At 34.6% G+C, this 20,517-nt stretch overlaps 1 protein-coding gene across 2 annotated transcripts in view; it reads left to right on the forward strand.

The window, feature by feature from the left end:
• Positions 1–20,517, forward strand: part of LOC115844941 (VPS10 domain-containing receptor SorCS1) — a 790,264-nt gene that overhangs the window by 120,662 nt on the left and 649,085 nt on the right. For both annotated transcript variants that reach the window (XM_060285969.1, XM_060285968.1), the window contains exon 4: positions 16,897–16,999. The gene's annotated coding sequence lies outside the window, so the exon portion shown is untranslated. The remainder of the gene's footprint in view (positions 1–16,896; positions 17,000–20,517) is intronic.

Raw genomic sequence — 20,517 nt, forward strand, 5'->3', positions numbered from 1 at the left:
AATTACTCTCAGAAAAGACATCTGAGCCTTTCCTATCCTTGAAACCTCTTGTAGCAATCTACAATGATAGTTCATACACTGAAAGACATCTAGAAAGTTTGGAGACATTTCTAGTAGTTCAGAATACTACTTAAGAGTGATTTCTGTAAGATATTTAAAGTAACAATGATTATAAAATATGACTATGTTATCAAACTTAGCAAAACTCCCAGAAGCCATTCTGAAGCTTCATTATTCTGTTTGTTGCTGACAGTGAGGAAATTTAGTTTTCTAAGTGTGGTGGCATTCTTAGAAATTTATGTCTGGCTTCTTATAGCTTCTTTGGTCATTAATCAGAAAACATCATCACTGTTTCTGCCTTTGCCCAAATTGATAATGCTGCCATTATAATTTAGGTTCAAGTCACCTGCCCATCTTTCTACATATGAGAATAGAGTTGAAAAGACAGTGTAATTCAGCATCTGTTTCTCTTCATACAAGATAAGTTTTTAGACTTCATTTTGATGGAAAACTAGGATGGCAAGGGATAGATACAAGTGCTCATTTTAAGACTCTAAAGTGAGAAGTAAATTCTAATAGAGAGTCAGAGAGTGGGATAAAGTGCAATGAGGGCCAGAAATCACTAAACAGCTGCATTTTTCAGAACAATGGTATAGGGATTGGGTAGGTCAAATTGGGGGCTTATAAAATCTGGTGAGAAGCATTAGGTTCTATTTCAACTCAACATTTGTTGATTAAATTTAAAATTAACCTTAATGGAAGGGAGAATTACACACTCTTTTGAATCAATGCATATTTTATTTTCTTTCCTAAAACAGTTTTTGTAAAGTTACACAAAGGAAAGAAAACAGGAGAGAAAGGCACATGTATACAGTGCAATGAGGAGCAGGCTCCTATTTCTACACGTCCCAGAGGAGGTGACCTCATGGGCTCTTCTGATCATTATAGGCCAGCCAGCGCGGCGTGATAAACCTGGACATATCGCTTCTGTTTTTTCTCACTTTACCATTGTGTGAGATACCATCAGAAGGGGTGTTTGATTTCATAGCTTATACACACAAATACAGAGCAAAGGGCCCTAATGATTTGAATATTAGGGACAGGAACTGGCACTCATTCCACAGAATTCCCCTGATTCACCTGTGAAAACAGACTTTCAAATCAACCATACAGACAACCAAATCTCAGTTTGGTGCCTACACCAGTAATTCTGTACAAATAAACTGATTTCTCACAGACATATAGTCACCATCTATAAATCTGAGTTAATACTAAAGTTTTGTGAACTAAGTATGATATGTATAAAATGACATGTGAAATATTTACACAGTATCGGGGCTGTATGATTAAATGTATGGGAAAAAATCTTTATAAGGAGGAGAAAAAGAAAGAGAGCATCCCATACTAGTTAGGTTTTTAATTCGCTTTTATTTACGTTTTTCAATTTAAGAGAAAAATGACTCCCAAGATTCTAATACAAATTGTTACATAATTAAACAACATATTTCCAGACTAAATTTTAAAAGGACAATTTAATGGGTTTACTTTTATAAATATGTGAGAATACAATGTAATTGTATGGTATCTGTTAGATCTGTTCAGGGATAATTACTGGCAAATATTTAAGACTGAAGGGCCAAGTATTATAGCAGTTTATATGACACAGCAGAGTGGCAGATTCTACCATTTTCTTGATGTTAGGAAAGAACATGACTGTGGCAGGAAGAAGGCAAATCAAACAGAAACAAAATGTTTGAAAGGAACTGGAAAGTCATTTTTCCACACCTGCTCAAAAGCATGCATGCGCGCCCGTGCGCGCGCGCGCGCACACACACACACACACACACACACTCTCACACACATACACAAAGCAGTTCTCTACAGCTTTTTTCTCTGGGCTCTGGACTTTTCTTCCGCCTCTAAGTCATCTTTCCTTTTCCATGAGGGATGGCCAGTGTTGCAGCTGGATAGCCTGTTCCTCCTTGCAGAAGATTGGGAATTCAGAAGACCCTTTTCTTTTTGAACTGTCTCTGTACCTTTAAGAGTTTCAGTAAAATATTGTGGGTTTTATAAGCATCAAATTTTAATCTCTTATATAAAAGTTACATTCAGTAATATCCTGGAGACTGGCCCCTCTCTAATTTGGGTTGTCAATGTGCGCGTTGTATTACTGGTAGCGCTCTAATTGTCTACCTGAGAGTGTGCACACAAGCAGCCGTATAAACCTTTCTGAAGTCTTAACAAGGGTTGTTACAACCACGCACTTGATATACCTCTACCCTAAGACTTGAGTTTTACATGCAATAATCAATATTTTATCTTCCCTCTAGGGCCATTTGTTACCTTGAGACCCTTTTCTGAGCTGGAAGTGTTAAAACTTCTAGTTCGATTCATCCCCACACAATTCTTCCTTGCTCTCCTCCATTCCATATTTGTATCCATTTTTATCCATAGTGCGAACTCGGGGTCTCACCAGTATCAGCACTTTTGCTCATTTGTACAATCTTACAGTACACTAAAATAATTTCAGAATTCCTTCATCCATACCACTTAAAGAAACAAACTCAAGACAAAGAGTTCAGTTAACTTTCTCCCATCCCAAATGAGCATGTATCGTTAAATTACTCAAATTCTGTACATAAAAATTCGCTTGAATTAGTTATTTTGTTTTATTTTGTTCATTTTTCCTTGAATGTGGCTATAATGTCTATTTGAGATTGAATTGGGTACACTTGTTTTGATATGATTTGTTTTAGTTCTTTCCCCTTAATGGATTTAGTGGGATTTGTTTATTTTGTTTTGTTCTAGAACATCAACATGTTTCCATAAATTAAAAAAGATACCATGGCATCTCTTTATATAAGTGTATCCCTTTTGGATTGTATAATGTCACTCATTTCTTTATTTCTCCCACACATCCCCTGAACTCCTTACAAGTATTAGCTTCAACATTTTCTGCTTTATCCTCCCTCTTTTTTTGTAAATAAAAAATTATAAATATATAATTATAAAATTATATATATATTACATTATATATAATTATATGTATATAATTATTTCCATTAATTTCTTACATACTATGTATAATCTTCTGTATTTTGCTTTCTTCATACCAAAAATCACACCTTTTTAGTTCATAATTTTCTTTATTCTCAATTACAACTGCATAGTACTTCATTAGGTAAATATACCGTAGTTTATTCAACTGGACTTCTCCGTCTAAATATTTAGGCCTGCAATATTTGGCAGTTACAAATAATGCTGAAATCTTCCCACATGATTTTTTTTATTGGTAAGGATCTTTCTTCAGAGTGCATTCCTAGAAGAGTCATTTCTGAGAGAAAATGTAAATGCATATATAGCTTTGTTAGATATTGCTGAATTTTCTTCCCCAAGCTGCACTAACATTCAGATGTTTTGCCAGGATGATAGATAGTTGAGAAATGGTATCTCAATTTAGCTTTAATTTGCATTTGTACATCTCATAAATTTAAACTCCACTTTATATATTTCTGGTAAATTAGCTGTTCACATCTGTTGCCAACTTTTTGAGTCTACTGTCCTTTTTCTACAAGATTTTTGGTATTTTTCCTCAATTTATAAAACTTCTTTTTATGTTAGGGATATTAACATTTATTTTTGACATATGTTGCAAATATTTTATTCTAATCTTTAATGTCTCTTTTATCTTTGGTTATAAAGATTTTCTCACGAAAAAGTTATTTTTATTTTCTATAGTCAAATTTATCCATGTTTACTTTTATTTAGTATAGATTTAGAGTTGTAGAGAGCTCTTCCTTACATTTAAATTGTAAAGAATTTGATTTTCTTATAGTATCGTATAGATTGATATTTTTATTTCTCTATAATGAAAGAACTGTAACTAATTTTGTGCATTTTAAAATAGTTATGCCATTTTTTATTTATAAGTCTATCCTTGATTCATTAATTTTAGATACAATCTTTATCACATACTAGATTTCCAAAGGCAATTGGGTCTACTTCTCAAATTTCTACTCTATTCCATTTTATACATTTCCCTGCCAGTTCATTTGCCAGTATCATAGTGTTTACACAGAGAGGCTTTGTACCATGCTTTAATAGCTCTTAGAGTAATTCTCTTTCCTGGTTCTTTTCCAGTATTTTCTTAACTATTCTTGTATGTTTATTTTTCTTTGCATCATTTAAAGTCAACTTTCTAGCTCCATAAAATCTTTGTTGATATTCCCTTTGGGATCACACAGAATTTATAAGTTGATCAGGGAAAACTAAACTTTTGATGGTTTTGAGTGCAGAACAAAACAAAATCAGTGCCTTTACACTTTTTTAATTTACCATTTTGTCTATAAGGGGCATATGCATAGTTTTCCAAACAGACATTTTCAACAGGATAGTGTTATCATAACAGCTGATACTTGAGATTCTCTTGAAGCAAAAATTGCCTTTTATTTGGAAAAGAGTATCTTGATAATTGTGTTGGATAGAAGGGAATAGTGGGTGACAAAGTGTTAAGGTATCAGATAGAGAAGAAATTGCACTAGAGACAGAGAATTCTGAATTTGGGGAATTATCCAGAACAAAGTGGAAAGAAAGATAAAAGTGGCAGAAGAGAGAAGAACCAAAAAAGTGGTGGAAAGTTGTACAATACAAAATGTCAACTGTGTCCCTTTCAAGTCCTCTCTGGAAATCAAAAAATCTTGCAAAAGTCACAAGAAGGCACTGAGTTTCCTGTCAAGTTTATAGTTCTTAGGGAGAGGGAGTTTACACAGAGAAGCAGAAATGTAACGATTCACAATGCACAACCAGCAGTAACTCAGAAACGAAGTCACATGGTGCTTGGTTGAAATCTTAGAAAAGAACACATATACCCAATTGGTTGGGGTTTAAATTAACTTAAATTACTTCTAAATTATCATTGCCTTGGATACTTAGTGACAGTGAGGCCCTCATTGACCATCTGAATTACAACAATAAATAAGAAATTAAGAACATCCTATATAAGTACTTTGACATACTAACTTAAAAAGGGGCTAAAGAATAGTATCATCCCATCATCCAGCAAGTATGAGGCCCTTAGGGATGTGTATGTCAAAATATGTAGGATAAAAGGGAGCTCTCTAAATTGAAGACAGCCAACTATGCAATACCATAATTGGCAATGGTATAATAATAGCTAATAATTTTTGAGTCATATGTGTATATATATATATATATATATAAACACACATATATGTATGTATATATGTGTGTGTGTATATATATATATTCACAATAATCATTTGAAATAACTACAATGGATCTGCCAATCTTACATATCAGGAAATTAAAGTTCAGAAGGACAAAGTTACTTCCCTGAGGTCACACACCTAGTAAACAGCAGTGTCAGTGTTTAAAATAATGAAGTTTGATTCCAGAGTGCAAGTGACTAACGACTATGATAGTGCATCTCAATCTGTTACTACATCTGGTTAGATGGAAGCTCACAAACTTCAGGAGAGAAAGCATGATAAATAGAGGGGATATTTGGAGAAGGACTATGCAGATCAAAAAGAAAGGTCAAGGGTGACCTGAAAAAGCCATTCAGTGCTTCTCTTGTTCTGCCAAAAAATATATATATATATATCAGCCAAGAAATAAATCACATGTGCAAGTGACATTTGGTGTAATAGCCCTTTGAACAACTTCTGTGTCCTAGAAGGCCATCGGTTCCTGACTTTTCTCTTGTCCAGGATGAGAGTTGCTCTCTTTAGAAGAACTGAAAGAAATGCATGAAAAAAAAAAAGAAAAAGAAAATTTGGAAAATATTTATAATATCTGTATCTGTTTTGGAGGAGGAAAAAGGCAGGTAATTTTTAATTTTTTTTTCAAATTTTGCCCCTGTTGGTCACTGTTAGCTCTAAAGGCACAGCCGCAGCCACAGGATCTTTTAATATTGTGGTAATTAATCCATGCTGTATAATGTCTCATTACTTCGATGTATGCTTATTGTGTATTGCCAAGATGCAATAAAAGAAAATTAAAATAACCAAGGAGGCATAATTTATGGCATTTTTTTCCTAAAGCATGATTTTAAATAGCATTCAGTCTGAGCAGCGTCATCCAAGGCATTTGGGGATTGCACATTGTACTATTAATAAATAGTTTGGGGAGGATGAATTGTGTTAGTAGTGACAATGCAAGTTAGATGTATATTTCATAGTGTGAAGAAATGGCTTCCTAGGGGAGGGTGTGAAACATCCTTCATTTGTCACTGCATGAACCCAAGTAGATTATGGGAAAGAGGTATTAGGAAAGAGGTATTGGGAAGGTGTCAGAAGATCTGGGAAGATAAGGATCAGGGGCCACCCTGCCCTCAAATTCAAGCATTTTTTTTAACATCTTTATTGGACTATAATTGCTTTACGATGGTCTGTTAGCTTCTGCTTTATAACAAAGTGAATCATCTATACATATACATATATCCCCATATCTCTTCCCTCTTTCGTCTCCCTCCCTCCCAGTCTCCCTCCCTCCCAGTTTCCCTCCCTCCCACCCTCCCTATCCCACCCCTCTAGGTGGCCACAAAGCACTGAGCTGAGCTGATCTCCCTGTGCTATGCGGCTGCTTCCCACTACCTATCTATTTTACATTTGGTAGTGTATATATGTCCATGCCACTCTCTCACTTTGTCCCAGCTTACCCTTCCCCCTCCCCGTGTCCTCAAGTCCATTCTCTAGTAGGTCTGTGTCTTTATTCCTGTCCTGCCCCTAGGTTCTTCATCACCATTTTTTTTTTTTTTTAGATTCCATATATATGTATTAGCATACGGTATTTGTTTTTCTCTTTCTGACTTACTTCACTCTGAAGACCTAAATAGACATTTCTGCAAAGAAGATATACAGATTGCCAACAAACACATGAAAGGATGCTCAACATCACTAATCATTAGAGAAATGCAAATCAAAGCTACAATGAGGTATCACCTCACACCAGTCAGAATGGCCATCATCAAAAAATCTACAAACAATAAATGCTGGAGAGGGTGTGGAGAAAAGGGAACCCTCTTGCACTGTTGGTGGGAATGTAAATTGATACAGCCACTATGGAGAACAGTATGGAGGTTCCTTAAAAAACTAAAAAAAAAAAAAAAAAATTCGAACGTTTTTTGACTGAAGAGGGAAGGATGACTGTACCAGACTGTGTGGGAGGGGGTGGTAAAGCCAACTTCCACTTCCCTCCTGCTCTCTGCAGAGTCATGGTCATGAAGTTCCTGTGGTGGATAAATTCATTTTCTGTCTCCAGCATGATTCTTATGGCTGGGGGGTCCCTTATAAACATAATGGCTTCATTTAAAGTCATGTCTGGATATCTGTTATGTGCAAACCGTATTTCCCCACATAGAGGGGAACAGTGCGGAGAACAGGAGAGTGGTGTGATATGTGGGTAAGAAAAAAATAACAGGAACCAGAGAGAATACATTTTCTTTCCAGAATTGCAAAGCTAAGAAAGATAAGGCACCTGAGACACAGGAAAGAAAACTCAGAAGACCAGTACTATGGAAAAGAAGGCACAAGCCCCTCAGAGGACAGACAGTAGTGCGGAATAGTGGCTGGCGGTGGGAGGGGAGCAGTCAATAGACTTAATGTAGCAGGAGCTGAGAGTAGCTGTAAACAGGGAGTGCACAACTGTGAGAAATATGCTCAGCTTGAGTAGATATTGCCAGTTTTCAAAGTAGTTATACTGATACCCTCCAAGTATAAGTATATGAGAATTTTGATCAAATATTCTAATAATAACTTGGTATTTTCCATCTTTAACATTTTGACATTTCTAATGATTCTTTAGTGCTAGTTTATTATTGTTTTAATTTGCATTTCTCTGGTGATAAATACAGCTGAGCACTTTTCATAGTTTCACTGGCCATTTGGATATCTTACTTTCTGATGTGTCTAATCATCTCTTCTATTTTTTCTACTGAACTATCTCTGTATTTTTCTTATTGAATTTTAGGAGTTAATAATAAACATGATTACTCTGTCCAAAATACCTCCCAAATCTTCTTACTCCATGCAGGGTGCATTTTCTCTCTTTTAATCTGAGTCTTTTAGTTAACCAACATTCTGAATTTTAGGATAGAAGAATTTATTATTTCCTTATTATTCTTTGTTTATCCTGTTTAAGAAAATCTAGTCAACCACAAAATAGTAAAGTTTCTCTCTGGTGCTTTCCTTTAAAGCTTCTATTTTTCCTTCTTAATGTAAGTTTGCAACTAACCTAGCAATTACTTTTTTATATGGTATGAGGTAGGAATCCAGATTCATTTTAGTCCAATATGAATATCTAATATTCATAGATTCATGCAGAGTTAGCATCAGTATGCAAAATACCATCCTTTCTCGCTTTTGTTATAAGTTAGGTTACAAGTAACTGTGGGTGAGTTTCCAGAAACTTTACTTCATTCCACTGTTTATTTTATCTATCCTGTACCAAGACCATGATGTATTACTATAGATTTTTAAAAGTCTTGATATCTGCAGTGTAAGTCCATCAGCTTTGTTCTTCTTCAGGACTATCTTGACAATACTTGGACTTTTACACTTCCATATAAATTTTTTAAAGAGCTTATTAATTTCTGGGAAAAGTACTAGAATTTTTATTGTAATTATATTGTATTTATAGGCTAATTTTGGAAGAACTGACATCTTTCCAATACGTAGTCTGCCTATCTATGAACAGGAACTATTTCTCGTTTTATTTTGGTCTTCTTTAATTTGTCTCATTTATGTTTCATAGTTTTCAGGGTAAATATCTTGCACAAGTATTAGGAGAGTTGTTCCTAAGTGACTGATTTTTAATACTAAAATAAAGTTGAAACTGGAATCAAACAAAATGACTGTCAATAGGAGAATAGATAAGCTTTGGTACATTCATACATAAAACCTAAACAGAAAAGTCTACATACTGTATGATAACAATTATATGACATCCTGAGAAAGGCAAAATTACAGCTATGCAAAAAGATCAGTGAGCTTTAGGGGCCTGTGCAACGGGGAGCAGGAGGAAAGGTTAAATAGATGAGTCACAGGGGCATTTTTAGGGTGGTGAAACTATTCTTTATAATTCTGTAATAGCAGATATATGACACCAGCAGATATATATTTGTCAATACCCATAGAATATTATAGCACAAAGATTAAACCTTAATGTATGCGAATATTAAATAGTCATTTCAGAAGTTGGGGATCCCATGACATAATAAAGAATGTGATATAAACTTCCCTCTTAAAATTGCTTTTGCTGCATCCCATAGGTTTTGGATCATCATGTTTTCATTTTCATTTGTCTCTAGGTGTGATAAAACAATGTAACTTTACTACACGTGTGAACACCTTCACTGAAGAGTTTGGGGGGAAAGATGCTGATCTAAGTAACTTTTGAAATTAGTGGTATCTGTAACACTAAAAGCAAAAGAAACAGTATATAAGCAACATACTCTGGTTGAAAAAGCTGTTTCCCATGGGAGTATGATTCACAATTTGATACCACTATATATGTTTACTGGAATTAAAAAATTAATGAAATGGGTCGTGCATTTCTCACCAACAGTGAGAACCAAATTTCTAACTGTTGGAGTGGAAGTTGAAAGATAAGCAAGGTGGAGAAGCTAGAATGATCCATGTGGTAATGGATTTGTGTTGGAGAGCTCAGTATAAAGTCATGTTTAGATTAACATCAATACAAATGGTTGCATACAGAAATATCTATAGATGTGGGGTATATGAATGGGTTAGGATATACATATATTTCCTTGCTCTGTCAGCTGGGCTTAGAAACAACAACAAGCCCACAAAGCACCCCTTATTTGATTTCTGCTGCCATTCTCCAGTAAAAATAACCAGAACTCTTAAGAGAAAAGGCTTATTCTGGGACTGGGTAGGAAATATAAAGATCGCCTGGAGCATCTTTATAGTATCAGAAAGTGTAAAACCTATCAAAAACACACAATGATAGTAGTATGTCAAAAGGACATAGAAGCCAACTGAAAAAACTGTTCAATGGCCAAAGCTGAAACAATTGGGCAACAAGATAAAGTAGTTCTGGATTATAAGATTATAACCCCAAGTATAAAATAAATATCATGAGTCCATCCTGACATAAATGATTGAATAAATAAATAAATAGAAGAGAAGCAAATCTCCCAAGCAGAAGAATTCCAAATAATTTATATACATACTCTGTCCTCTCAAGAGGTGAGATACCTTTCTACTCTTTAAGTGTGGGCTGCACATAGTGACCTTCTTCCAAAATGTCCAGTATGGAAAGGAGGGAGGAGGAGGGGAGAACAACTTTACAGTGGAGAAACTGAAAAGACCTCAGCTAGGTGATCAAGGTCAACATCAACCATGATAGTCACGTTAATCATTGATGTAATTTGATGAAAATGACCCGTTATTTCCGTGTTCTTCTTTCTGCCCCCAACCCATAATCCCAGTCTAATCATGAGAAAAATATCATGCAATTTCCATTTGAGAGACATTCTACCTGACCAGAACTCCTCAAAATTGCTCAGGTCATAAAAACAAGGAAAGTGCAAGAAGTCTCACAGTTCAGAGAAACCTAAGAAGAAATGATAATTAAATGTAATGCAATGTCGTGTCCTGGATGGGATTCTAAAACAGAAAAAACACATTAGGTTAAAAAGGAAAAAAAAAAAAAAGGAAACCTGAATAAGGTGTAGACTTTAGATAGCCATATCACTTAAGAATTGGCTCATTAATTGTAACAAATGTACTATACTAATGTAAGGTGTTAAAAATAATAAGGGAAACTGGGTGTGGGATTTAGGAGAACTCTCTGTGCTATCTTCATAGTTGTTCGTTTTTTTGTTTGTTTTTGGTCTATCCAAAACTATTCTAAATTAAAAGTTTTCTTAAGGGAAATTGAGGATTTTTTATTTTTCTCATTATTCTTTGTTTTTAGACTGTTGAATAAAATACATATTTTCTATAATGACCTTGAATCCATTGACCTCATTAATTCACTTATTAAACTTAATCTTTTTTTAGATTTGGATTTTCTTGGTACAAAAATCAAGTCATTTGAGAATAATGACAGTTTTATTTTCTCCATTTTTAAACCATGTGCTCTCCTTTCATTTGTTTGTCCTGTGACATTGGTTAGGACTTTCATTATAGTCTGCAATTTCCTGTCTTGTAATGTCCTTGTCAGATTTTGGAATCAAAGTTATCCTGGCCTCAGAAAAGGACAGTTAAGAATTTTCCCTGCATTTTTTTTCTTTTTGGAAATGTCTGTTCAAGATTGATGATATCCTTTTCTTAAGTATTTTTTTTTAATTACCAATGAATTCATATGAATTTATAGTGTCTTTTTCAGTGGAGGTGTATTTTTTAAATAACACTCTCAAATTCAGTAGATTTAAGAATCTTCAGTTCTATTCATTTTACTATAAGGTTTGGTCAATTTCATTTTTTGAGTATTTTTTGTATCAATTTATTAATATATTGCATAAATTTTTCATAATATAAAGGTTTTTATTTTCTTTTTAATGCCTGTAGGATTAGAAGTGATGTTCCCTTTGGGGGGGGCTGGAAAGATGAAAAGTTAGTAAAGAATGAACATTGGCAATATAATGATAAATATAAAATTTGATTGAATATCTAAAACAACAAAAATGGCAAAATCTTGAGGGGACTATAACAGCATAAGCATGAGTAGCATATACTCTGACCATTGTAAACAGCAGCTTCTGCTACATGAGCAAAAAACCGGAAGACTTTGGATACATCCACATATAATGCTAGGTGTTATGACCAAACGCAATGTAGAATAAATCTCAAGTATTTAATAATATTTATAATCGTAACATGTAATGGCAGCTAGGTGCTAGTCATAAAATTTTAGTAATAGTAGGAGCCTTAGTAATCAGTCTTATGCCTCTTATAGTTGTAGTCAAAACTAAAATCAGGAAAGGAAATAGAAAAACCTAAAGTCACATTTCAACACTTCATAATGTTGCTCTTGAATAGCCCAGCTAGTTTGACTTTATTCAGTTCCCAAGAGAAAATCTTGAACTACTGTTGTCTAGTAGCTAATTACTCCCTTTGGGAGCACATACATCTTCCTTATTTTGCCTGACTCCCAGCACTGATAGTGTATGCCCAGTGGGGGAGATTAAGAATGAAAGAACAGTCCAATTGTGATTTTCTTTTTCCTATAGATTCTTGCTTCTTTTCCATTTAGAGAAGACCTTTCAGATACACACTACTATATAAAAAATAGATAACAAGGTCCTACTGTATAGCACAGGGAACTATATTCAATATTCGGTAATAAACCATAATGGAAAAGAAAAAAAGAAAGATTGAAGAAACAAAGGGAAGGAGGAAGAAAGGATGGAAATAATGTTATTAGACAAATATAGAAAAATGTGAATAGTAAAATCTGAACGTGAGTGAGGTGATATTCACTGCAAAAATGTTTGATCATCACTGTGTGTTTCCAAATAATTAAAGTGTTGTAAATGTTATTAGAGTGACTGGAAGAGATGTTTATAGTCAAAATTCAAATTTTATAAAAGAAAAAAATTTGAATATCAAAGATCTCAGCTTCCAGTTGTGGAAGAGAGCTAAAAATTAGCAATTGAAATCAAAGAAAGTATAAAAATTGAAATGGAAATAAATAAAGTAGATACAACAGATATAATGAAATAGGGTATTTAAAAAAAAAAAACTCAGTAGATAAATCAACAAAGCCAAAAGTTGGTTATTAATAGATATTAAAGCAATAATAAAGCCCTAGAAACTCTGAGAAAGAGAGAGAAATGGAGAGAGTAACAGACAGAGACAGAGAAACAGAGACAGAGAAAATTAACAATAAATAGCAGATAACACAGAAGATTCTGCAGAAATTGCAAATAAAATGAAAAACTATGTGCAAATAACTTTTAAAACGCAGATTAAATGTACAGATTTATTTTGAAAAACACAAAAAGTGACAAGAAGAAATGGGAAATCTGAATAGTACTTTACTTGTTTAAAAATGTAAACCCATTGTATATTGTTGCCCCCTTTATCAAAGATAAGGTGACCATATGTGTGTGGGTTTATCTCTGGGCTTTTTATCCTGTTCCATTGATCTATACTTCTGTTTTTGTGCCAGTACCATACAGTCTTGATTACTGTAGCTTTGTAGTATAGTCTGAAGTCAGGGAACCTGATTCCTCCAGCTCCATTTTTCTTTCTCAAGATTGCTTTGGCTATTCGGGGTATTTTGTGTTTCCATACAAATTGTGGAATTTTTTGTTCTAGTTCTGTGAAAAATGCCATTGGTAGTTTGATAGGGATGGCACTGAATCTGTAAATTGCTTTAGGTAGTATAGTCATTTTCACAATGTTGATTCTTGCAATCCAAGAACATGGTATATCTCTCCATCTGTTTGTATCATCTTTAATTTCTTTCATCAGTGTCTTATAGTTTTCTGCATACAGGTCTTTTGTCTCCTTAGGTAAGTTTATTCCTAGGAATAAAATAGGAAAATTCCTATTTTATTCTTTTTGTTGAGTGGTAAATGGGAGTGTTTCCTTACTTTCTCTTTCAGATATTCCTCGTTAGTGTATAGGAATGCAACAGATTTCTGTGCATTAATTTTGTATCCTGCTACTTTACCAAATTCATTGATTAGCTCTAGTATTTTTGTAGTAGCATCTTTAGGATTTTGTATATACAGTTTCATGTCATCTGCAAACAGTGACAGTTTTACTTCTTCTTTACCGATATGGATTCCTTTTATAGATTTTTCTTCTCTAATTGCCATAGCTAAAACTTCAAAAACTATGTTGAATAATAATGGTGAGAGTGGGCAACCTTATCTTGTTCCTGATCTTAGAGAAAATGGTTTCAATTTTTCACCATTGAGAGCGATGCTGGCCATGGGTTTGTCACATACAGCCTTTATTATGTTGAGGTAGGCTCCCTCTATGCCTACTTTCTGGAGAGCTTTTATAAATGAATGTTGAATTTTGTTGAAAGCTTTTTCTGCATCTACTGAGATTATCATATGGTTTCTATCCTTCAGTTTGTTAGTATGGTGCATCACATGTACAATGGAGAAAAGACAGCCTCTTCAATAAGTGGTGCTGGGAAAACTGGACAGCTACATGTAGAAGGGTGAAATTGGAACACTTCCTAACACCGTACACAAAAATAAACTCAAAATGGATTAAAGACCTAAATGTAAGGCCAGACACTATAAAACTCTTAGAGGAAAACATAGGCAGAACACTCTATGACATAAATCACAGCAAGATCCTTTTTGACCCACCTCCTAGAGAAATGGAAATAAAAACAAAAATAACAAATGGGACCTAATGAAACTTAAAAGCTTTTGCACAGCAAAGGAAACCGTAATCAAGATTTAAAGGCAACCCTCAGAATGGGAGAAAATATTTGCAAATGAAGCAACTGACAAAGGATTAATCTCTAAAATATAAAAGCAGCTCATGCAGCTCAATATCAAAAAAACAAGCAACCCAATCCAAAAATGGGCAGAAGACCTAAATAGACATTTCTCCAAAGAAGATACACAAATGGCCAACAAACACATGAAAGGATGCTCAACATCACTAATCATTAGAGAAATACAAATCAAAACTACAGTGAGGAATCACCTCACACTGGTTAGAATGGCCATCATCAAAAAATCTAGAAACAGTAAATGCTAGAGAGGATGTGGAGAAAAGCAAGCCCTCTTGCACTGTTGGTGGGAATGTAAATTGATACAGCCACTATGGAGAACAGTATGGAGGAAATTTATTCATGAGTAACTGAGTAAATATGAACTATGTACATAAGATACTTTACTGTGCATCTTCACTTAAATGAATGAAAGAAGGAAGTAGGAATGTATAAACAAATGAATGAGTGAATGAAGCATGTGCTATGCTACCTCATCTTGTATATACTAAGCATTTGACCAGAACCTGTCAAGAATGCATGATAGGAGCTCTCCATAATGTGCTGAGTATCATGATGTCCATTTTACTGTGAAGGAGGTGAACAAAACGCAAATGACCACGGGATCCACTCATTCTACCATATACTACCTCTCAGACATCCCCTGCTAATGGAGTATTGAAATAACCTTATTAAAGTTTATCTAAGGCACCAGATGAGGATGACCCTCTGAGGGGTTGAGGTGTTGTTCTTTAAAATTTGTTTTATACTTTGAAACAACAGTCATTTTGTGGGGTAGTTCCCCAAATAGGTAAAAAATGTGAGTGAGAAAATCAGAAGGTGGATTTAGTAATGGATCCACCTACCATCACTCTCAAAGATACATCTGGGGACCCTGTTCTCCATTGTATTAGTTCGGCTTTCCAAGATGAGGATGCTTCTGCTAAGAAACAAAACAAAAGTTCTATTAAACCTGAGAATATAGATGCTCTTGGTCATTTGGTCTCTTACTGTGTTATATAAGCAGGAGAAGAAAGAAGTTGCTATTCTGGTAGTGGTAATCTTCTCAATTATGAGATCTGGTTGCTGCTAGATAATGGATAGGAAGAGATGTCTGTAATTTAGGGTAGTTACTGGGATATATTTTGGTACTTCTATCCCCAGTAATAGCCCAGAATGGGCAATTACAACCAGAGCTTAACAAGGGCATGATAAATAGATCAGACCTTGCAGGGATACACATCTGGTTTATGCCACAGGATACTAAATCTAGAGCAGCCAAAGTGCAGGACAAGTTTGAAGGGGATTTTAGAATGTTCGGTAGAGGAGGGAGTGTTGAATAGCAGTGGGTTCCCTAGCAACAAGTGCAGCAGCAGAAACTATATTCTCTGTCTCTGTTTCCATCTCTGTCTCTCTCTCTCAAATGTAATAGGCCATACATCATTAAAGTATCAATGACAAGATGAGCCAAATTGAATATGCTGCTGAGCGGATGCATGGTGCAGAAGAGCAGACACTGTGCTGCCCAGCATCTATGCTGCTTGAACCATGCTCTCCTCCAGCTACCCTCATACACAACTCTGTGCTTGAAAGTATTCTCTCGTCACTTCTGCCAGCTCTGCCTACATGTCAAGTATGCCGAACATTCCAGAGAGTCAGTACCACCTGGGAGCAACCTTCAACAAATGAGGAATGGATAGTAAGATACAAATGCTCTCTCATTCGTTGGGTGTGATAACTCTGAGACACATGTATTACACTGGCTTCAGGAGTTGTCCAGAAGTATTAAGACTTGTACACCCAATGGTACCTTGCTTGACATGGCCTCTTCTATTAACTGCCTCCACTTACCTATAGCTTATCCCCACTTACCTACCACTGTGTCTTAGGATCACCTCTCAAATAAAATCCCTACGTCAAAGTTGGCTTCTGGAAGGACACTAAACAGAGTTCTACATACAATATTGCCTGACATTTTTAAACACAAGAAAAGAGTATATGTCATTAAACATGTTTATCTTGCCTTTTGGGGCAACTGTTGATTAAAAAAAAAAAAAGGCGCAAAGCACTGAATTTAGAAGATAGGGAATATAGGGAATAAAGCCCCAGCTTTAGTTACAGAGTGATCTTGAAAAATTCATATAACATCTCTGGATATCATTTCCTTCCACTATGAAATGAACTCTTGATGCAAAACTGGTATTCTATAATTCAGTTCTTTTCATCATTCTACTGAAATCTTACGGTTTTTTGTTGTTGTTTCCGCACTCTTTCCTCTGTTTCTCTCAGGCATGGCCTCTGCACCACATCATTTTCAAATACATTATACAAATTGTATTTTTGTCTGGTTACTATGGTGATCAGTGCAACTCAAATCCTCAGATAGAAGTGCTGAATTTTGTTCTCATCAAAAATAATACTTATTGTTCCTGTTGTATCTTGTAGGGAGTGGAGAAACCTATGAACTGGCGGCTGCTGGTACTTGAGCATCTGAACATATGCTGAAACCCCCTGCAGTAAGAGGAGAGGCAGAGAAGAAAGAGTACAGGTTAGTAGTACCCTTAATAATTGGAAAATAAGGTTGTACAAAAGATCAGTGATTTTCTGTAACTCTGGGGGAATCTACCTCTTTACTTAATTTTAGCAATGGACCAATTAACTAGATGGTGAGTTTGGACTACTGGAAGATAAAAGGTCGTTTGAAAGCTGCAATTAAATTTCAGACTAGTCAATTTTTCATAGGCATAATACTTTAAGTGGCAAATGATAGGCACACATGAATTTTCCTCTATCAGTATCTCTGACTCCAACCTGAAATGCTTTCCCCTAATTTTTCACAATGTAAATGGAACCGCTATACTTCCTAAAAAAGAGAGGTGTTAGTCTTCTGAGGTTACAAAGTGGCTGCCCTCAGGCTGGATATAGGCCATATATGGGTTTTTTAATTAGGGTGACCAAGAGTTCCAGTTTTCCCTGGATGCAGGACTTTCAGTTTTAAAACTGGGACTGTCCCAGGCAAATCAGGATGAGTTGGTCACTCTATTTGTTTTTCTTTGAACTACACAGTATTTTAAAAAATATATCTTGAATCAATATCCCACATATAAAAACTGAGAAATTCTACATAGTTATTTAGAATTTGAATTTCTCTTGTAAAACCATACCTGGCAACATTGGGTCTTCAAAGCCTCGTATCAACGAGTATTTGAATAGCAGCTGTTGTTTTCATAGGTGAGGCTTAAGCTCTCCAGTTTGTCACTATCCCCACCTCTCCCTATTATCTCCCACCAATGTGGCCAGGACATTATCTTTTCTCTGCTGTTATTTTTCTTATCCTTGCCTAACTTTACCTATTTATATTACCTGCCTTGCCCCTAGGTGTTTTTAAGATCACAACCCATGTTTTTCAAAGTCTTTTTTCTTTTTTCTTTTTTTTTTTTTTGCCATAAAGGCCCATCCTCCAGCTGCATTCAAAGAACACATTCTTATCTTTAAAGACAATTCAACCATGCTTTGACGTACTCTAAAATTTGAATCAATTATTTCCTTTTCTACCTTTCCTCTCTGCACATCAATAGAGCATTCATCGCATGATTGTTCATTTATTTATAAGTGTTTCTATTCCTTAGGAGACCGTGACACAGAGAAAGAGACAGAGACAGAAAGACAAAGAGAGACAGAGATAGAGTGAGAAATAAACATTTACTGTATCATCAGTTTAAGTACAAAATTTGCAAACTGTGAGTTGAAGTAGGGAGGTTATGTGGAGTAAGCATTGAAGAATGAAAAGAACTCATTTAGAAAGGTTCTGCTGATGAGAATTTAAATTTGTAACAACACTTGGGAAAGCAGAGTAAGGAAGAAAAGTCTATGCTCCTAATGACCCATCAATTTCACTTCTCAACATCTACCTTAGAGAAACGCAACTGCGACTCAAAAGGCATGCACGGTGATGTTCCTTTTAGCATTTATTCAAATTGTGAAGATTTGGAATAGTTAAATAAATTGTGGTGTTTCTATTATGAAATATTATACAGAATTCAAAGAATAAGATAGATATTTACCTTCTTTTTAAAATCTTCAAAACTCAGCAATTTAAAAAAGCAGAACAAAATATGCAGCACCAAAATATTACATATACACAAATAAACCTGAAACCATATGTGTAAGTACGTTAGGACTTGTATTCAAAAAGAGTCTGGAAGGAAACACACCAAGCTGGTAACAATGAGTATGTCTGGGACGGGACAAAGGTTTTAATGTCATGAGGGGGCTTAGGCTATTATCTTTTTTTTAAGAGGGAGAATTCAAAATGTAGAAAATATAGAAAAAAAGGAAATAGCAAGCATTCATATTACTATCACTGATAATCACCCACAGTTAACTGTTGCTTTTTACTTCCACTTTATCGTTCGTAAAAATAATGCATGTTTATTATAAAGATCTCAAACAGTGTGGAACACCACAAATAAGTGAAAATAGCATCCCATAGCACACAACTCAGAAAATAAGTATATTTTATATTAGGTGGACATCATTCCAAAAAGTTTTCTTAAGAGGATAGAGACACCTAGATATATATACAGAATTATTTTCTAAGTATGTCCCCATAATGTAAATTGATGCTCTTTTTAATAAAAAGTGCTAATATCAATTTAATTTAAATTAACAGGGGAGAGTAAACTAAAACAGGTCTTGAATTTATAGCATGTGATGCATTACCACAGAGATATCATTTCCTAAATTGTAGCTTAAAGTCTAAGGAATAAAAGATTAAGAAAAAAATGAGGATAAAAACAAAATGTGTTTCTTTAACTTTGTGTTTGTTTAATGTAATATCCATTCACTCCTACTGTGAGAGATGAGGATAATAGACTACTCATCTTCCCTTTTTACCTTCCGATGTTTTAAGTTGCACTATTACTTTACACTGTCAATTTTGTCTGTTCTGTAAGTATAATTTGATATAGTTTTACATATAAATTTATTAACTACCCACCATCAGTCTTTTTGCACAGTTTATCCATTCCTGAGAGATTTTTAAAACATCTTAAATCATAAGATTTGATCATTAGAAATTTTTTAATTCAGGAAGGATTTATGGGTGTTTTATTCCCTGAGATATTTCATGTTTGAGAATACCTGCCTATTGACTTTGTATTTGAATGTCCTTGGATTACACTTTCTTATCTTCAGAACATTGTTGCTGTAGAGAAATCTGAAGCCCATCTGAATATATTTTTTTTTAACCTGTGAATGTTGTTGTTTTTTTTCTTCTTTTGATGCCTGAAGTGTCTTTCTTTATTCTTGATGCTCAATAGCTTACTGGTAGCTTGAATGTTTTGTATCAAATTTTCATGGACTGTTTCACAGTCTTTCAATATTTGGATACACCATATGCAATATTTGGATACAGTTTTCATTCAGCAGTGATATGTTTTATTAAATAGTTAAATGAATTTTCTGTTTTATATTTACTCAAATACTCCAGTTATTCTTGCACTGGAATGTGTTTATCAATTATCAGTTTATCAGTGATCAGTTCTTGTTTTAATGAGTTAAAATCATTTTTATGTAGTAACATAAAATGAAAAAAATATTAATAATTTTCCTTTGTTCCTTGAAATACATTTTTCTGTTTAGATCTGCATGTCCTTTTCTTCTTTCTTTTTCTTTCAGTTAGGTTGCTTGATATAGGGAATCCTTGGAAATTATATCAGTTCCGCATTTCACTGTATCACCCTGAAGTCTCACCATTTGTCAGAGACAGCCTATTTGTTCCCTTTTTCACCAGTTAGCAATTCTCTTAAGTCAAAAAAAGGTGAAACTTATAAATATTTAATTGTGCTTCTTTCCCAATTGGGTGTACTAGTAAGAATTCTCAGAATTTTGTTGACACACTAAGAATGTTTGTGATGGTGGGGATCCAAGTAAGAATCAAAGTCTTGCTGTAGTGCTCTGCTTTTTTTTTTTTTTTTCCCACATCTTTATTGGAGTATAATTGCTTTACAATGGTGTGTTAGTTTCTGCTTTATAACAAAGTGAATCAGTTATACATACACATAT

The sequence above is a fragment of the Globicephala melas genome, chromosome 16, assembly GCF_963455315.2.
Source record: "Globicephala melas chromosome 16, mGloMel1.2, whole genome shotgun sequence".
NCBI classification, from domain to species: Eukaryota; Metazoa; Chordata; class Mammalia; order Artiodactyla; family Delphinidae; genus Globicephala; species Globicephala melas.